The sequence below is a fragment of the Polyergus mexicanus genome, unplaced genomic scaffold (genome assembly GCF_030449975.1).
Source record: "Polyergus mexicanus isolate NDT 795.1 unplaced genomic scaffold, iyPolMexi1.0 SCAF_12, whole genome shotgun sequence".
Classification (NCBI taxonomy): Eukaryota; Metazoa; Arthropoda; class Insecta; order Hymenoptera; family Formicidae; genus Polyergus; species Polyergus mexicanus.
The window spans coordinates 1,868,072-1,889,378 of record NW_027223332.1 but is presented as its reverse complement, the minus strand read 5'-3'; the positions used below and the strand labels follow the sequence as shown (position 1 = coordinate 1,889,378).

At 37.2% G+C, this 21,307-nt stretch overlaps 1 protein-coding gene and 1 long non-coding RNA gene across 5 annotated transcripts in view; one reads left to right on the top strand and one right to left on the bottom strand.

Moving 5' to 3' along the window:
- Window positions 1-21,307, bottom strand: part of Sfl (N-deacetylase and N-sulfotransferase sfl) — a 384,325-nt gene that overhangs the window by 103,020 nt on the left and 259,998 nt on the right. Inside the window, exon 1 of one of the 4 annotated variants that reach the window (XM_070305098.1) lies at window positions 5,752-6,619. The exons of the other annotated variants lie outside the window; for them this stretch is intronic. The gene's annotated coding sequence lies outside the window, so the exon portion shown is untranslated. Of the gene's footprint in view, window positions 1-5,751; window positions 6,620-21,307 lie in introns of those variants that run through there. 4 annotated transcript variants of the gene reach the window in all.
- The window catches only part of LOC138938256 (uncharacterized), a 41,017-nt gene continuing 26,468 nt past the window's right edge, over window positions 6,759-21,307 (top strand). Inside the window, exon 1 of the long non-coding RNA XR_011447670.1 lies at window positions 6,759-6,945. This is a non-coding gene — a long non-coding RNA (uncharacterized lncRNA). The remainder of the gene's footprint in view (window positions 6,946-21,307) is intronic.

The window sequence follows — 21,307 nt, the reverse complement described above, 5'->3', positions numbered from 1 at the left end:
GATGGCCAAAAGTTTAATAGTTTACGCGATATTTTATATTGTACTTTATTTTATTACTTTACTTCGACATAATTTTTCATAAACTATGAAATATCTCATAAAATTATTTATTTTGCAACAACGTTACCTTAATATTTTAAGCTCAAAAAATGAGAGGCATCAATTGGTGTAAAGAAAATAAAACAAGATTGACATTGAAATTTCCGAAGCGCCTCCATTCAAGGTCAAACTAATGGCACCATCTTATGAACCCCTTAGAACCGAACAACTTTTGTCTGAAACATTTCTTTCTATCTTGCTTTATTTTTTAGATATTTAGGTGTCTCAATATAAATGCCCCACCCTGTATATGGTTTTCATAATACTCAGTACAGCTTTAACATACAAAACTATACTTTATAAGAATTATATTATACATATTATATATACAATGCATCTACATGTATGTACGCATATCTAATGTATAAATATGAAAATAAAAAATAAAAAAAAATAAAATAAAAAAAAATAGTAAAGAATAAAAAAATGTATAGACATAAACGCGGAGATATCAGAATCGATTTACGGGAAACACACAACGGGCAATCGTGCTGAATTCATGTATATATCGATGCCAACTCAAGACAATACCGTGCTGGGTGCGGTGAAGGAGTTCATCGCCTACGCTCGTCGGGCCGATGAACGTATATATAGCGGCGCGTCGGGGCCGCTATATCGCGACATTATGCGAGTATCGACGGCAGAATGCCAGCGGTACTATTGCCGGGTTAAACTCCTCGTTTTAATGCGGCACGAACTGGAATACGCTCAATTATTATACGCGAATTCGGAAACCGATAAGCGCGCGACGCGACGATAACTCGCGGCGGGATTTGACGATCCAGTGATCGAACGAACGAAACGCATCGTATTGTAAGCGCGGATGCAGCTCAACAGCAAGCCAATTAGCTCAGTGTATGACGCTTTAAATCATAGCCAATAAGGCATAATCATACGCAACGATCGGATTTGTAATGGGTGATTACTTCTTTGCTCGATTATTCCTCAGACAGAATCAAGTAGAATACGTGTAACGCACATTGACTGAGAGTTAAAATCACAATATTTTATAATCCAAGAAATAAGAATCATATCATATCTAAAATATCTCAACACATATTTTCAAATATACAGAGTGTATGACGAATTCTGAATTGAATAGTTCTTAACGTTGGAAATTTAATTGCAAGTTATTATTGATAATAAATCTTGACTTTTAAATTCGTTTCTCAGTAACAAGAAAATTCGAAATTTATTCTAGCGATACATCTATCTTTGAAAATTTTGCTAAATTTGATTAATATTTTAATTTAATTTATATTTGATATGAATATGTCAATCAAATTAGCACATTTAATTTCTAAATTAGATTAATATTATTTTCAATATATAGGCGATTGACCTATATCGATTTTAGATAATATTGTATTATCATTTAAACATTTTTCCATATTAGTTTTTTTATTAATTTTGCAGAAATAAATCAAAAGATTCATTTCAGATATAAAATCAAATGTCTACCTAATTATATTCATTCATATTATATCTTTTTTATATTTCTGATTTAATAATTCCATGGTTTTTTTAATATAACAGATATTTTCTGTCACAAATTTATGTGTGTGTGTATGTGTGTGTGATTATAATAATAATAAAACTATTTAATTCCGTCTCTCTCTCTCTCTTTCTCTCTCTCTCTCTCATTTTAATAATCTTACAAAGAAAATTAAGATTTGTCATATAAAAATATATCTAGCATATAAACTTCTAAGTAAAATATACGCCACTGATTTATAATTAAAAATGCAACGCAATAATTATTGCATAAAGTCATTATTCTTAACGCAAATGTTGAATCTGAATTGAGCACAATGTTCAGTGGGAAGACATGATGAATCGTTAATAATACGCGAGATACTAGGAGCGCAGTTAAGATTCACGTTGCATAAGTTACCGGGATCAGATGTACATGTAATACATGCCGCGAAACAGGTAGAAATAAATGAATACGAATAATGTAGCTTATAGCGATCCTTACATCGTGTCTCGTTGCCGCCGATAAAATCCCACGGGTTCGAGCTCATCTCGTAGTATCCTAACGTAAAGTCTTCGAAGACTTGCGCGGAAAATGCCCCGAATTTGCATGTAGCAAAGCATCGTCCGGAAAATCCCGGTAACGAAAGCTATTTAAACTTTTCGCATCACGCGGGAAGCGCATCTTTCGCCCGGAAGGCGACCGTGAAAAGGGGTAATCTTGAGGGTACGATACGCGCAAACTCGGGTAATTCGTATCAAAATCCGAAAAAAAAAGCGGATCTCGGTTCCGTCCTCTAACTCGATGCGAATTATCCGAGCGTTACATTCGAACTCTCTCCCCGGCGTCGCACATGCCGCAAGAAATGTCCAACGTTAGCAGGAACTTGTTTCGAGATAAACGAAATGTCACGAAAATGGCTCGCGCCGTATCCTGGGATCGGCGCTTTCGAAATTTCCACGATTTCGCGGCATGTTCGAAAGTCAATGGCACGTGAGATGCAGCGTCGAAGTTTCTCTCATCCGCGGGAAACAATTTTCGATAACGATTGGCGCAGACAACAAATTTTGCCCGATTTTGAGATAACAATGTTGACAATGTCGATAATTTCGCTTTGGACTTGTGTAGCAATTCAAAACTGAATCTGCGGATATCGATTTATATCGAGCACAATGAAATCATCGCTATTGGCTCGTCATGATTCAAGACAACGCCGATATAAATATTACGCGTCGACAATATCACGACGCAATATTTTTCTTTATATATATATATATATATATATATATATGTGCTGGCATATATATTGTTACAGAATTTCCCTTACCGATTCATATTTCGTATTGATAAAAAAACACAACAAATTGATGATTAAATTTTTACTTTTGACCAATCACAGCTGCGTTATACAAACGTTCGACTTAAACTCGCACAAAAATTCCGATTCGCGAACACGTTCCTTCGTAACGGATCGTTAATTTTTAATCCTGTTTCGTAGAATCGCTACAACGAAACGCAATCATACGTATGACTTAAGCCAGATGAAGAAACAGAAAAACAAGCTGCAGGTTGAATCCGTGTTTTTGTCTAGCTAAAAACAGTGCCTTCGAATATTCTGCCGTATGCTTAGCGCGGACGTCCGACTGTTCAACTTTTTTCAACCTATTCGCCTTGTCCCGCTCTCTCTTTCCCTCTCACCGGAAAATACTCTGCAAACGTGGAATTTTTACTATACCCTCGTGGTGTAGATCCTGACGAGGGTTCGTACGACGCTCGCATTAAAGGCGAGCGGCGTTTAAAGGCGATCTCGCCAGCAGCGCGGAAAAGATGCTTCTAGACGCGAGAAGAAAGCAAAGGACATGAAACGTCACTGGTAAATCGTTTACTCTACACGAGAAATGCATGAAAACCATTCATCAATGTCTAGTCATGCGGATGTATTATATCGCACAAAATATGACCTACTTTTATGCAAATATATTTTTTTTACCATGATATCGAGAATATACAATTTTTAATTTAACTTTATATACAATACATATCGTATTAAGCATTTTTTTTTTTCGTTACTACGCGGAATTAATTTTACATTAATATTAATAGGTAGCAATTTTCTGACTACTTGTTTTTATTTATTTAATTTGGAAAAATTGTTGAATTAATATTGATGTTTTGTTTTTAACCCGGATGGTTAAACTTATTTTTTTTACTTCGATCATAATTTAATTGCGCAAACATTGCGGTGGATAAAAAAATAAGTTACAAGTTTCCCCGCGATGTTTGAGATTTCTCTTGCATCAACAAATATCATAGAACGAGATTGAGATGAAATATGCGCGGGATGTATACCGCGTTGCAAAATTAATTTTTATTCAAGCTTACAACGCCGTTGCAAGAATATTTGAAGCTGAGAGCGTGTCCTACTCAGTATACGACTATTACGAATTATTTAATTACACAAGTCACGGTTAATTAAATTCATCGCGATAAAAACGGACTGTTACTAGAGGCGTAATAGTAGCGACTTAATACCACCAACAAGTCGTGGAATTACGATTCTATTACAACATTCAACTTTTTCTTGACCCGGTGATGCGGAGGTCGTTATCCAAGAATCTGCAGCTAGCGGCTTAATGACACATACTACAGTGCGTATCATCTTTCCGAGACGGTATTGAGTTTATCGGAATTACGAAACGTGCAAAAAATATGCCAGCGAGTTATGTGCTTAGAGTAATCGCATCAATTTTCTCTTATATAGGGTGCCTATTCAAATATTGCAAAAAATTTCCTTGGAAAATTCTCTGATCTTCCAAACAATTTTGTTTAAAATTCTACGTAAAGAAAATATTTTTAAGATTTTTTAGCGCAATTTCCTAAAATAAGTTTTTTTTTATTATATGCGTTTTCTAATGCTTTTCATTCATACGAGGAAAAAATACAAAGTTACTTAAGTTTCAAGTGTTAGATTTACAAATGTATTGGGGAAAAAAAAAAAAAAAAAAAAAAACTGAATATTGATGATTAAACTGAATGATTTTCGTTGAAATAAAAGTTCTTAATTTGTATAACATTTTCATTTATCATTAAAAATTAAAGTAAAAAATATACTGTATATTCAATATTTTGTTAAAACAGTGAATAAACAGAAATATATATATATAATATATTTTAAATGCATAATTCACACACACACACAACTTGGCTTATCAGCGGATTGTAGATTATTTACAGTATAAGAGCAAAATCATTAAAGAGAAAATTAAAAAAAAAATTTCTTGACTGTGAGTCTCAATAAAATTATTAAAGCAAAATTATTAAAGAGAGAATTTTTTTTAAAATTGCATGATCGTGAGTTTCAATAAAATTCCATGAGGATTTCTTGATTTCTATAGATACAAAAAAATTACCTGAGATTTCCAGGTTTTCCAAATTTTTTCAAGGAGTAAACATCCTATTATAACGTCAGGAATACTGACGTAAGTAATTAAAATCTTGGCCAAACGCGGAATTCAAAAATAGAGAACGTATATTTGCGCATATAAAAATTAAACAAGCAAATTTTAACTATTACTTTCACGTTTCAAGATAAAACGCATAAAAATACGTGATTCACCAAATGTAAACAAAATAGCTAACTGTGTATGTTGATCGTACGTGTGTTGATATGCACACATATTTAGTTCTTATATATAGAAAAACAATAATATAAAGTCATTATACGAATGTTAATAAATCTATTTAATATCCAACTTTATACGTTCGATACGAGAAATAGCGTTTAACTGATATAAAGATTAGACACTCACGTATCTGTGCGAAATGAATATATAGATGATAATATTTACCAATTAAATAGCTTATCTATCCTATCTATTTCTTATAATAATTTCGTATCCGATACTCTGATAATCGTTTCAGCAATCGTTACGAACGTCACGTGAGTCGAACGCGATTCCGTCATGCTTGAAAAATGTAACAATTTGTTTACGATTGTCTCTATACAATCATTATTTACACATACGCTTTATTCTTTTCGTTGAATTGATGCGTTTTCATTTTTCAACATTCGCCACGGATACAAAAAAAAAAAAAAAAAAAATGATTACGCTCTTACGTTGCGCACAGATGTTGATCGAATTTTCAAAAAACATTCACGGACAACGTCGTGGACTTACCGTGACGAAGAAAATTCTATAGAATTCGGCAGGGTTCGGAGAATCTCGAAGGGACGATTTTCTCTCTCCTCCTCTCTCTCGTCGTCAAGATTTATGATTTGCCTCGAAGCAGAACCTCTCCCTTTCTGTCCTTTCGCTTCTCTCTCACTGCACTGTCATTTACGAGTCGCTTCTCTTCTCGCTCCTTTCTTCGTCAATCACTCACATCAGTAGCCGAGATGCCCCGCGGAAAGAGTTTTACGACGCGAAGACGTAAGCAGAAAACTTCGGAACTTCTTTCCTCGTCTCCCCTCCCTCTGTCTCGTTGTTTACCGCGCTGTCACACGAAATCGATCGCGTCGCGAGATCACGGATCCCGCGAAATTCGGGAAAACAGGCGAAGGAGAGGGACTCGCGTGATACACGGAATTTGACGGAACGACGTCGCGAGTTATCGTTGCCGTGCAACAGCGAGCGTGTTCCCTCGGTGCGATCTTTGTGCTTGGAGGTTAGGTTGAAGCATCTGGCGTCGTTTCTCGGACTTCTCGTTCTCAATTGTTGCGTCGAACGTCACTTTGCGCGCTCGCGACGATATGTACGCAACGCGCACCGACACCACGCACGATCGCGAGCAACTTGAACTACGCGAAGCACCAAGTCGGAGCCTCAGCACGGTAGGACCGGTGAAAAACTGCGCGAAAATCCAACCGTGCTGACTGCGCGACCGGCGTCAGACTGCCGCGACAACGGAGCGGGGATTCAGTTGAGTGGCATCGCCCGGTTAGAGGGGTCGTCTCCCTCTCTTTATCGCTCTCACTGTCTTTCTCTCTCTTCCATCTCTCTGCCGGCCGGCGGCGACCCGTCTCTCGTCTCTCCACCGTTACACTGCCGCGCCGCTCCTGCCGTCCCATCCGCCGTGTTCGCTCCCCTCCACTCGACCGCCGCTCGGCTTCCCCCACCATATCGCCGCTAACTTCAGTGTGATTCAATCCCCACATTCCCCACTTCTGCGTAGTAGTGAAAGAATATCGGTGCGAGAAGGAGAAGCTGTGGCGAACTGATGGGTACGAATGAGAGAGTGATAGTTGTTGTGGAGAGAGATGAAGACGAGCGAGAGCGAGAGCAGGTGACAAGTTTAGCGGAACGGAGACTGCGGCTGGTATCACGACGGAGAGGGCTACGAATGCGCGATTGACTAGATAAAGATAGCGCAAGGTAAGTGGAATATGTGTGTGAGAGAAAGAGAGAGAGAAATAGTTTCTAGTTAGATTCTCTAATAAGTTCTATAATAAGTCGTATAATCTGTTCTATAATAAGTCGTATAATCTGTTCTATAATAAGTCGTATGTCGTTAATCGTAAGGAGATTGACCAATCACAGTCCATAATTTCAAAAAAATTGACTGTGGTTGGTCAATTTGCTTACGGCTAGAACCGGCCTTGGTACTGCCGTGCTCGAACAAGAGAGACAGCTTCGCGAAAAAGATAACGAATGATAACCAGTGGCGTGACAAAGATAAACACGAGTGAGAGTACTACAAGTGAGACGTTCTGGTCAGACAGAGAGTACAGTCATTGTGACGATAAGGAGACATAGCAACGATGTATCGGTCGGAAAGAGACGTCTGAAATAAGCGGAATGCGTGCGCATGCGCCGTACGCGTAACTCGGCACGCGGTCGCGCCCAAATGCATCGCCTCGCGATTCACATATTGATGTGAGCTACGCTCTTGCGCTCGCGGCGAGCCGATTGCGACCGTCGCAAATAAGAGAGAGAATCGTAAACGTTAAAGAGACGGACGACGATACTCGCTCTCGTGTATTTGTATATGTATCGCTTATTGTTAGAACTGCGTAGATGGTTACGTGAGTTTATCGCGTACGAGTTCGCCCAGAGGTCAACCTCGCCGCTCTAATCGACCTTGTGGAAAAACATGTAAAACTTAGAATTCTCAGGGATTTCTTTGTACCTGGAAAAATCAGAGGAAGTCTCTCAATGGAATTTTATCGGGACTCAACAAATGAAAAAAAAATTCCCTTTGATAATTTTGCTCTCATATTATAAACAAGGTGACAAGTAAGTGACGTGTTTAAAATATATTATAAATATCTCTTTGTTTATATATTCAATGTTTTAAGAAAATATTAAATATGTTGTACATATTCTTTATTGTAATCTTCGGTAATAACAAAATGAAAATTTTATACGAATGAAAAATACTTATCTTACGAAAGTTAATTCAATATTATTTAGTACATTTACAAATCTGGCACTTGAAACAAGGATCTATATTTTTTCTTGGTATAAGTGAAAAATATTAAGAAACGTAAGCAATAAAAAAATTTATTTTAGAAAGTTACACGAAAAAATCTAAAATATTCTCTTGAATGTTGAATAAAAATACCGATCATATATAAATAAGATCAGAATTTTTTTTTACAAGATTTAAGTAGAGAGACATATATAAGAGACAAATATAAATGTAAAAATATCCATAGTTGCCAATAAATTTTAAGATGCTTTCTTTTTTAGTGAAAATTCGAAAGGATTATTCTTTTACAATTTTATTATTTTATTAAATTTCTTGGTTTTAAGTAATTAAACCTCTCTCTCTCTCTCTCTCTCTCTCTCTCTCTCTCTCATTAAAATATTTAAAATTTATCGAATAATTTTTTACAATTCATTTTTATGTTTTGTGAAGAGATAAAAGTTTGCCGGAACTCTTGCATTTTCAATGTTTGAATGTTTAATAATTATCTCCGACGTATAAAAATTTTTTACAAATTTGATTTAAAATTTTCTTAACGATACATTTCCAAAGTTTGATGAAATTTTACAAAATACTCTGACAACGATGATTAATCACTTTCGTAGAGATTCAATAATGCATTAGTGTTGATATATCTGGTATATTTTGCGCGAGTTTCATTCGTGCATTATTTTAGATTAGGTAGAAATAACTATTTCACACTTGTAACCCTCATGCATCGATATATACTTTGTAGTTTGAGAGCTATAATCGTGTTCGCCCGATTACTCTTTATTTCTATCGTTTTCGAGAAATAAACTCTGCTGAGGCGAAATTTTTCTAAAAAAATAACCCATGCGATATTTCTTTCGCTACACATATATATACCAATAACGCTTTCAGTAGAGAAAAGGAGTGAGCAGTGATTCGATATAATTGGTCTGGATTTTCAAATCAAATTTAACTAATCTAATGTGTCTAATAAATCTAACGGATTCGGACGTTTTTAAATCTATTTTTAAATAAGTATCATTTCCGTTGAATGCATTTAATATCTTTAAATGTAGGATATACATAATTATTTTATAATATTCATATCTTTTGGATTCTCACATTTAAATTTATTATTAAAAGGTAAATTCATTTATAATTGTTGGCATTTAAATTAAATTCATATATAATAAAAATATATATCTGCTTTTCCATTGGACGTTGTAATTTCATACACATATATCATTTCTCGCGTTTAGTCGTCCGTACAATATCGGACAGTTCAAAGTTTACGAATGTCGATCGTTGCGTCGCAATTCTTCGCGTTGATATTATGCAATATTTCTTGACGCAGGGCTGGATCAGACTTTCACTGCGCTCGTAGGAATTCTATTGCTTATTTTACTATGCAGCCGGTGCAATTGTAATCCTCCTGCGTTTTTCTGAATTCTTCGGCGAACGCGATTCCGCGTATATCGCGGAACGCGAGACTACGCTAGGAAACGAGTCTGTGAAAACGCTGAGCCGCGGAGTTAACTAATGAATTCTGGCACGGTTACGCTGGCCATCTCGTATTCGGCTGCATTTCGAAGTTTTATCGTCGGCTTGAAATCAACCTGCCTGGCAGATGTTCTCTAAAACCTCGACCTCTCTCGCGCATCTCCCGCCGTGCATCCTATACATCTCCCGTGACTATCGCTCTCTCGGCTCGGACCGAAGGAACGCCAAGGCGTAAGATGCTAACAAGTGCCGAGCATCTTATTTCAGCGCGAGAATTCGGGCGTCCCCGTTCTTCGTCGCGCGTTATGGTGAACACGAGCTCCTGCGTCTGAAATTGTGCCCTCGGGATTCAGATTATGTTCTTGAATTTCGGAGTATCATGTTCGAGCATGCGAATTGTCGGTAAGAGATCATAATACTTAAATTCATATGAACGAAAAATACTAACGTAGAGGATTCGCGTGGCGTTCTGGATATTACAGTCATCGTCGTTCTTATGTAACCCTCTAAAGTAAATATACTATTTTAGATTATAGTTATACACATTCTCGCAATTTTTTTGTATGCATCCTCGTAATAATTTAAGATGTAGAAATGTTCATATATATAAAATTAATTAATTAATTAATTGGATAAATTCAATAACAGTCATTAAATATATGTCTCTTTTTCTAACAAATCGCCACGTCACGCTATCGTAAGCTCAATTAATTTCAATTCGGTTCTCGGTGTCTTAGAACATATACCCCATTCTCTTTTCTATTAGTTTCCGAGCTCTTTTATTATATGAGCTAACACTCAACGTGAGACGAAATCCCATGCCGGCAATTTTATGAAAGTTAACAAGTTTTTAGCCGATTAGACTTAATCGTTACTACCTACTTTGCTGAGTGCTATATTTATCGCCACGGTCAATTAAAATTGTGATGCAAACGTCGTTTTGCAGCCAATTGCTCTCTCTCTCTCTCTCTCTTTCCCAAATCTTTCGAATCTCAATTACTAGAAAAAAGGCAATGTTTCCGTAATTTTATGTAAATGTATCCATTATTTGATAAATTTTCGTGAGTTATTCGGAAAGATTATTTTCCATGAACTCATATTATTTCAGCAAAAATATTTGTCATCTTTTAAATACTCAATAAAGTTAGACACATCATTTCTTATTAAAAAAAAATAGAAATTATTTTAATAAAAATATAGATAAACCTTTAATGGTACCAAAAGTAAAATGTGGTTAATTTGAAAGATGAAGCGATTTCAAATTTATCAAAAATTGCAAAAATATTTTAAGAATATCTTATATTGAATGAAGTAGCGAACAGAAATTACAAAAATATCACATTTTAAAACATGTTTAAGTTGCTATTAATATTGGTGTTTATGTTTAATAGTTGCCAGAGGAAAATTGTTTGCCGAGTACGCGCAAGAATATATTGTATCTTTTCTATTTTAAAGTTTACGAGAAGATATGAAATTCTTTTTTATTCTTTCTTCAGATATATAGAATCATGTTTCTGCGAGCGCAATGATGGAAAATAAAATTTATCTCGTATATTTCTCTTTGCTTTCTATATTGATAGAAATTATCAAACGACGAAGCGACGTATCGATTTTGAGTTCGCTTCGTATATTTTTATTATTTATCATTGAAGATCCTAAAAATTCTTCTTCTTTGTATTGACAAGGATGCTTAACAGAATTCGTTCATTCGTATAATTAAATTAAGTCAATTGTAATAGCAAAATAAGTTCGAAATAAACACATCTCGGATTATTACAACAATTATTACAATTTTCCTACAGATTAGATATATTAAAAAATTTATGCCTGATATAATAAAAATTTATAAATATCGTGCGTGAATTTATGCGTGAAAATTATCGGCGACGGTATATAAAAGTCCGATAAAGAGAATTTTTCAAATTCATTTGTCATTTCTAACGTTCTTTCTGTTCGCGCGCGCGATATGACATTGTACCTGGCAATCGGTAAAAACTGGAAACGATATGTATCTAGGATGAAATTCTGTCTGCGATGGATTCAAACGGTACGTCAAACCGGTCCGCGATCGAATCGTGTACATAGTCCATACCGGTGTCGGACGGACTTTGTCAGTAGACAACTCCCTTGTCCTTCTGTTTGTCTTGTCTCTTTTGAACTGACATTCCATAGCGCTTGGTACTCTCCGAGCATCTATCGGAAAGCGAAAGGCATGCGGATACGGTATATACAGACGAAGCATCAGAGTGCCGTGCTTCATCGCAGATGAGTTCTTATCTTTTCCGTTTCACGCCATTCAATTTTCTTCTATTGTGCTTCGAGTGGCGGAGCAATGTTCTTTAATGAGATTATATGTCGTAAAATCTTGTAAAATGTTTGTAATTTTCGAGTAGAGAAAGTACGGAAAAGAAATATCGTTACTTTCACGTCATATGATTATATCATATATACGATACCGAGATTACATTCTTATATTTTTCTAGAGAAAAATTTTTTGCCGCTTATTGAAAATTGATGATTTTGACAGGGAATGTTTTCTGTGACATTAGATACAAATGTCAACGTCACTATTAAGGCGATGATAATTTGTTCCTACAAGTAACTCGTTAATCGATACGTTCCACACCTGTTGTGGATACCACAAATATGCGATCAAACAGGCACGGTACGCTTTGACGCATCGAAGGACACTGTACGTGCTAATTAAATGCGCCCTTTAACGTGATATAAGGTCCGCGAAGCATCTCGTACTGGATGAACACCTCGTAATATCGATCGATAGTCTAGAGGAAGGACACGGAAAGGGGTATAACCAACGCTGAAAATATCAAACACTTTATAAATACGCGACACTTTTTTTATATAAATTATTACATAATCGCGATATTGCTTGAATAAATTAACAAATTTGTGTATTTCTTAATAAAAAGCATTTACAATATTGTTATCGATGTGTACGATTATATTTAGATATTATTAATACAAATTAAAATATTACTGGTCTCTAGAGCCCCGAATTATATCGCATGATATATATTGTAATATGATCTAAGATTAACGTCACTTTCAAGCTAATGTTCCTTAATAAATTTTTGTATACTAAGAAAGTTTCAAACCCTTGTTTGTTTGCAGTGGTAAATTCTATGTTCGCTTGAATTTATTGACGAATCGTCTACACATAAACGGCTCGTTTTCATCGTCAGCGTTATTAATAATCGTTTGTCGGATCTTTCGCTGCGGGAGGAAGAGTAGTACACACCACTCTAACGTACGACGTTAGTTCTTCAATTTACGACTAGCAAGTTATGCTATCCCGCACCGGCTGAAACGTATTGTAGTCATTAAGTCGCCGATCGATTAAGCACCGTCGCGCGGATGTTTATACATCCTGCACATAGGTACATGTGCTCGCGTCTGATTTATCAACGGATTCGCGGCGCCCTTGTCTGGAAATTAACTGGCGGGTTGCAACGGGATGAAAGTGGAAATGGTAGCGTACATAGATATAGTGTACGTTTACAGACGGGCTAGAAGTCCGTTGGCAATGGAACATTAACTAATTACCTTAAACTGACAGTCCTGGCGTTTCTGTAGTTTCCCCAATTCAGGCATCGCTATCCCCTTATCGGGAGGCGGAGACAGATTATGTTAGTTAGCATGCAATTTAATTAAGTCCCTCTGACGCGCCGTTAGCGAAGATCAATGACGAGACAAACTAATTGTGAAGCTTGGACTGTTACGGATCACGCCGACGAGATATATGACTGATTGTTTACAGGGTACTTAGAAATAGTAGATGGTTAAATCTTAAGCTGAAAATATCAGTTCGGTAAAAAACAGAAACGTTGCGTAAAGTACATACTATATTATAATTTAACTTATTTAATGAATATTTTCTCTTTACAATATAAAATAAAAGAGACTCCCCTGGACAAAAAATTATATGATGACTATGACATTAATATTTCAATAAATATTTGATTGACGATTCGATTTCAAGCGAAAATCGAAATAAAAATTTCGGTATCGATGATATCGGCAACGGAAACGGATGATTAAATAGAATTAAATAAGATAAATCAATGCTTTTTTTCTTGCACAGGATACTTGATACGATGAAATCTAAGATCCTGCTGCGAGGCGGAAATTTGTTTTCTGGCGAAAATTGAAAGATTATGGAAATTCAACGTAAAAAACACGATGCATCTTACGTACGGTGGACGCACGGTTGGAAATTTCGCATGTTAAGCTGCGAGATTCCTCGCCGAAGAACGGAAATCCGTAGACGTATCTCCGGGTAGCCCCGTGCGCGGCTGCGTCGATACGTCGCGGTAACGATTTCTATTACAAAACGGATTTCTCATGCATCACCATGTCACGTTGGTCTCCCACCGAGCGCGCCGTAAGCTTCTTTCCGCGCGCGCTTCTTCGAGGTTCTTGATCTTCCGTCCGACGTGGTGGATAGATACCGGTAAACGCGTGTCTGCGTGTTGATCGTGTTGCTAACGCGGCGAAAAATCGACGCGCGGCAGCGTGATCTCAAGAACATACAGAAAAAGAGAGCGAGAGGAGAGATGGTCAGATCGAAACGCGTAACAGCTAAAGTGATCGCACGTCAACCAGCTTTCTGCGACTCTACGCGTGCTACGTACTTTTCTCCTCTCTTCTCTCGCGCGTCCGTTTTCATCTTTCGCTCTTCGATACCGTCGTCGTGTCTCCGATAACGCACCATAGTTGGATCGTAAATCAGAACGCAGCCTTGTCATGGACGAAGGTACCGAACAAAATCCATAAATTTCCGCTCTACTGCGCCCATGGTGGTTTCCATCAGAAGTTCTCCAAGTTCCGAAAGTAGTATTTCTGCTGCTCGCGCTGCTCCTCGACCTACGAGAATGGAGGTGCACGCGTAAATAATCTAGGGACGGGGAGTTGAGGGTACGCCAAAGATGGAAATTTGAGGGAACAGGGCTGGGTACTTGCTATACTTTACCTTAACGTGAGAATCATCAGTGTGACAGGCAAGGACGACATTCGTTAGAAAATCCAGCGAGAAACGGGATGTTGGAGGAGAATCGCGTTTATGATGATGGCAACGACGAAATATTTTAAGCGTTTTGTTCTTTCATGTTTTATACGATCATTTTTACGATTAATGGCGGAAATTTTCAACGCGTCATTGTCTCGCAAGGCAGAATCCAACACTCGCCGTCTCGGGATAAAATATCGTATACGGAGACGATATAAGACAAAGTTGACGGTTCTAAAATAGAATAAGTTAATGGTGCAAATCGGAAAGAAACTATCTGCGCTGTATTTGCCTCTTTCCGTCCGTTTTGCGGATTCGATGTGTAAGTACGAAATTTGCCAATGGAACAAATATATCTCATTTTTCAGAGGATCCACTTTTCAACTCCTACAACTTAAATTTTTTCCATCTTCCCTTGCGTTCGAATTATTTCTTGAAAATCATTAACATTTCATCACGTTTCGTCTCTCGCAATCATACTTCCATGCGTAAAATAAAAGACATAAATAAAAAATAATGACAAAGAACGTTGCCACGTTTCGTATCTTGTAACGACTCGAAGGATATAGCAAATTATTCATTTTTAGTCCGAGATAACATTTAGCGAGTTATAAATTATATTCGCGAATAACTCCTGTTTCTCTCCTCATCGCGGATCGTCCGTTTTCGTAAAAAGCACGCTAGGCGCTACGTTTTTCCTTATAGTCGAGCGATGGACGCGAAGATCCGGATAAGAAATCGGGCTAATAGGAAATCAGTAGGTGCTTCTTCGACGATTCTCGATGCTGTTCGTACGAGTCTGCCACACGTACGACCATTTCCGCCTCACACCATCCGGCGAAGGATTTGTACCGCGTCGTTTCTCGTCGACGAGGAGGGTAATCGAACCGCGTTTCCACCACTGAAAGCGATATTACCAGTGGCCAGTGATGCAGTACCGGTCGTTCATGGAATTGGCCACGAACGATCGTTTTCCCGGGGCGTGCGAAATTAGGTCGGTCTACGCGTGTCCGTACGAAAGTCACGACGATCTGGGACGGAATAAAATTGGCCACGTGGTGACCAGTGCTTTCTTTCTCTCCCTCTCTCTCTTTCTCTCGTCGAAATGCTATGGATGTCCGATTTCTCGAGAATCGAGAATTTCGTAAGAATAAATATTGCTCTATCTAAACTGCCACCGACGCTCGCAAAACGCAAATAGGAGCATAACGTGCCGGATTTTCGAATACATCGGTAACTGATCTTTACTTAGGTATCGCGAGATTTCCTTTATTAAGCATATTATTGTTGTTATGATTGGATTTTTTTATCGAAGCATCTAGGATCAGAAATACGCGCACGCTCGGCGCAAATCTGACATCGAAAATTAATGGTCCAAGTTAGATCGTATAATATTTTAGACGGCGCACACATATTATCTTAATTCGAAAAGTTTTTCAACAATTGCTCCATTCGTTGCTTATGGATCTTCCAACTTACCAATCCAATTCTGATTCTATGATTTATTTTGATTCTATGTCTATCTCTTATTAGAGCAAAATAATATTATGCAGATTTTTACATTCCACAAATATTACAGATGTTTTTGCAGATATCATATAGTTCAATTAGTAACGCGCATAATCTGCATTATATTTAAATGAAAGTATACCGAGTTGCGCGAATATTGGATTAATTAGATTATTATTTAATTGATTCACCGAGGGAAATCTCTTTAATAATATATTTTCATATTTATCGTGTTTTTACAAATTTTATTATATTTCTATATACATTATCAATCGTTAATTTATAACTAGAGAATTGAGTTTTTGATAAGCAAGCACAATTGGGCGTAAAATAATTTTTCCAAATAAAAAAGTCAAGAATATAAACAATTATTTGTATGGAACATAAAAATATTTTCTTTTGTGTTCTCTCTCTCTGTACCCCATCTTAATAATTAAACATTTTACCTACCGCACTCTTAGCATTCACTGTATCGATCGCTCATACGCATTTTGTTAGAAATTTAATATCATTTCAAAACAGAAGAAATCGTACGCTGATATGAAATTTGTTTTGTACATTTTTTTTTCTGTCGGTAGCATATTTCGGATTTTTTACTTTATTTACTTACAACTGAGTGAGAATGTCATCTATTTTTTTTTGTTTTTTTTTTTCCCCTTTTAGGCAACGTTTTTTTAATCATATAAAGCTATTTCAGCACGAAATCATATCAATATGAAATAAAAGTATAACGGCATAGGGGACTTTTTCTCTGAAAATTGTTGATTGTAACTTAACGACGGATAGTGTATTTTCAAATATCAGCTTATTTTTCTCGCATTGTAGATCGCGTAAATAATATTGAATGTTTTCGTTGCACATTACGAAAATTTTTAAAAAGAGTTCTTAATATGTTTATATTTTTTTCGTGAAAAAAACGGACGGCGGAAGAAAGGGGAGCAGGCCTGAGGTCCATGCGCTTTGGCCCCTCGACAGTATGAAATTCTCCATTTAGCTGTAATACAAAGTTGAACGCACCTGGTTCTTTACGACAAGAGCAGCGGCGGCGTTGAAATTTTCACGCGGCGAATTACGAAATTCCGTGGAGTTTCCTCCGGTTGCAAAATTCGATGCATCCCGTGACAACGATGCGAGACACAATTGTCGTGGTACCCCGTCGGCGTCAAAGTGGATATTGTGTATCGTCAGGGGGAGGGGGGATGGGAGCCATGCTAAAGTTCTTTTCCGTATATTTCTTCGCGTACTCACGCGTTGCTTTTATTTAGCGCATTTTTCCGAGATCGGGGACTCTTCCGAAATAGAGTCGATCGTTTCCATTCCGGAATTTCTCATCAAGCTTTGCCACTGCAGCCGTTGTTCTCGCAATGAGTTCTACCTTGAGGAGTAAAAGGCGTTGGCGCCTTTTATTCCGCCCAATAAAAGGATTGGGTCATCAGCTTTAATTAGGTTCAGTAAGAGTCGCAAGAAAATATCAAGAACTCGACGGAAATATTCTCTACTGTTGTTGCATTTGTTGTTTTTAAATTATTCGCAATACGGGAAACAGTGCAAGAAATTTCCACCAATAGAAAAAGGCAAAGCTCATTTAATTTATTTGCGAGATATTGTTAAAGGCATTAGGAATGAATTAAAATTGAAGAAATGCGAAAAGATTAGCATAATAAATAAGGATAATTTCAGTTCTCGTTACTTGCTTTATTATTTTAATAAAATATTGTAAAAGTTAATTTCGTTAACTGAGTGTGATTGAGACAATACGACATATACATATATATTTATAATGTTGTTTTTATATTTTCCCTGTGGCATGTCTATACGCTTACATTTTTATTCCACTATACCGCTAGGCTCAATTATGTAATAACTCTTTATTTTATTGAGCGGCGAGATTTTCAAGCGGCATTAGCTAGGAAAATGCCACTTTATCCGGTAGATATGTATGCCAACGAGTATGACGAAGATGAATTCATTCTCCAATCCGCGTGGGAGGATGGGTATGCGTAATTCATCAGCGTAATTGAGCTCGGGTAGACCAAATTTGTAATGCTTCACGAATTTCATGAGCCGACTACCATTCCGTAATAGTACGTTAATTTTAGTACGCAATTTTCAAGCTTCATTATAAACCAGAATGTGCTGCATCTTTTCTATAAGTAGGATTGATCTTGATATTGATCCAAAGAGCGAAGTCCGATCTAAAGAGAGAAGTTCCGCAAGGAAACGATGAAAATAAAATTGCGTGCAGATAATTAGCATACGATAATACAATGCATAGATATGGCTTTCGTACGACAGGCATATCATTCTATGAAACAGGGCAGATTCATAATGTAATGGAGTTTTCTTGTTTCGTTCCTGCTCTTCTTTCCTTAGCCCGTTTCTTCGTTTCCGTAGTAACTTTGCTGTACCTGGCAAGGACAATGCCCTTCTTCTCTCTGTGAGACACCGACATTGCGACATAATACTTAAATTAATCTAAATTTTCACGAAATCTCGTGACTTGCGCGAAATTAGCTTACAGCAATTGTTATGACGAAACGTACGAAAATATTTACGTTGAATATACAAATACAACATGTCTACGAGAAAATTAAAATATAACACGTGTCACATAGTGTACGAAAAAGAGGAGAGCTGCGAACAACAATTTTCAATTACGCGAACAAACATACATCTTGTTTTGGAAATTAAACGAATAAAATTCTTAATTTTCTGTTTTCATCTCAGTCTCCCTTTCACGTTAAAGGACCTTAAACGCATTAACGACCAAGAATGGCAATAACAAGGGTAATAGTATTTACGATCGGCATAATTTTCGCCTGGGAAACGTGCGTCGTCACGTCGTGGAGGCTTCTCGCTTCACAGCTTCGTAATCTAACTCTAAATTAACGCAGCCTAATTCTCGTCCAATTCTCAATTTTGCCAACGCGGTTAACGGCACGTCGCGCGTTTCAGTTTTATTAAAACGAGTTTCGATAAAGTTAACGCCTGTTCTAGCCAAAACGACGCTACATTTAGATAAGTTAACAGGCCAGTTGGACCGCATATGAGCGTGCTTTTGCACATTTCCACCGGGTCCTCTTTTTTTTTTTTCCTCTCTCGTAACTTTCCTCTTCCCCCGTTACGGAATTGTACCTTCGTCCCTACGGTGTTATATCTACGTTCGTATTTATTCCGTAGAATGGTTGACTTCAACTGTGATATCTGCCATTTCTTCAGCGAAAAGCAAACTCATCACAGCTGTTCGTCGCATGCAATCTCTCGGAAAACAAGCCTTCCGGCGACTCCCGAGATTGATTGTAAGAAGCAAATTGCGTTCTCTCATAAGGTCCCCCCCCCCTTTTTTTATTTTTTTTTTATTTTTTTTTTTAGGAACAGTAGTCACGTAAAGGAACGACCGGCAATCTCATGGAAGTAATGAGAAAGCGCTCATACACACTACAGCAACTCTGTACATCTCGTTCAATATATTCACGAGATTTATCGAAATATTTTATTCTGGAACTGTTCGTTATTTAATGTCGACAATATTTTTGTTTTGAAAAAATATAGAGGATAGAAAAAAATGACTTAAAAGTCGCAACTCAATACTCTTTATACATGTCAAATCCCGGGATGTATATTATTCACGATCTATTAGATATAAATCACCAATCTATGGATGATTTGGAAAAAATGATTAATTCAATCAGCGTCTGCGAAAGGGAAAGAGAAAGAGAAAGAGAGAGAGAGAGAAGACGGATATTTATTTTTATAAATCCGAAGGGCGGCGCGTTCGCGCGATTCGATATCGGCAAATATTTCATTTTACCGCCGTCGCGTTTCGTGCTGCTATATGTCTAAATACCCTTTCCCCGCTCGATGTGACGTTACCCGCCCGAACGATTCCGCCCGCGAGCAAACTATAAATCTGATAATCGCCATACGACAGTGCCGCGGAACGGCCGTGCGTGCGTCGCACGCGGAGAGAGAGAGAGAGAGAGAGAGAGAGAGAGAGAGAGAGAGAGAACTGCACGCATGTTTGCGCGCATACATATTTATTCACGTATGCATATACATCTCTATCTATGTATATGTATCTCTGCAAACTATTGGTTACCGTGGTTTTTTTTCTGTCTCTTTTTAGCTACGGGAAAATCGGTATTAAATGCACGTAGGCATGCGTGCAAACATCGCGGTTCATTAAATTAATCCGGACACGGACTGACGTATAAACGTTGAACGTGCGAGTTCGCCGCGACGTGCTCCGTCGTCGTAATTTCTCTCGGATGCGTTCTGCCGATTTTAAATCGTGCAGCGAATATTCCAAGACTGATTCTCGACTGATTCCAATTAAATTGCTAAATAGCTACCGCATCACCGAAGCGCAAGCGTTGATAATATTACATCGTATTCTCTATGGGACTACGTTTATAAATAACCGTGAGATACAAATTCAAGAGATATTATAATATTGTATAGTGTATTTTAATTAATTAAAATCAATATATCATTTTTTTTTAACATATATACTTTTTTATTTATACTTTGAATATAATACTATGAAAATTATTAGGTCATTGAATATGTAATAATTATTAGCTTGTCAATAAATATATTATTGATATAGTTTTACATAAACATTTTATCTAAGAGAAAATAATATATAGTTATGGAAAAGACGTAAAGTATGCTTAATTACGGTATCACGTAAAGGCTAATCGAGAAGTGAATGGTGGGTGCGGAGATTGATTCTCCTAATGGCAAATGCACTTTGCTTCTCCGGTAGTGTGACTCATTTGCACCTTTCGTTTGTTCGGCATCATGGGGATACGGTCACTAATGAGAAGATGAATAGTAGACGAAGCGTGAAAGCTCTGAATAGTGGCTGTGTGAACAAAAGCTGCCACTGACAGCCACTTCGCGATCTCTTTGTTTTAGCTCATAATCGCTTATCCATAACATCGGTACTGACCTCTTTTACTAATTAGACTTGGGTAAAAGGTATTAAAGAAAAGTGTGTGTGTGTATGCGTAGATGTATGCGCGTATATATGGTATGTACAATGTTTCCCATAGCATGTGCCGAAAGGATACGTTCTTCAAGCAAAGAAATTTTCTTGGACAGATCGTTGTTTCAATATTACTTCGTCTTTCGCACAATCTGCGAGATTGCGCAGAAAACAGTTGGGCGAAATTACATTGGTCTTGTGTCATTGGCCTGGAAGAAAAATCTTGCTGTTGGCAAGAAAAGGTGTACGCCCCGAGACCTATCTTCTCCGTGCGTTTCGGACGATACGTACGTCTTGAGATTTCGAAAGGCTC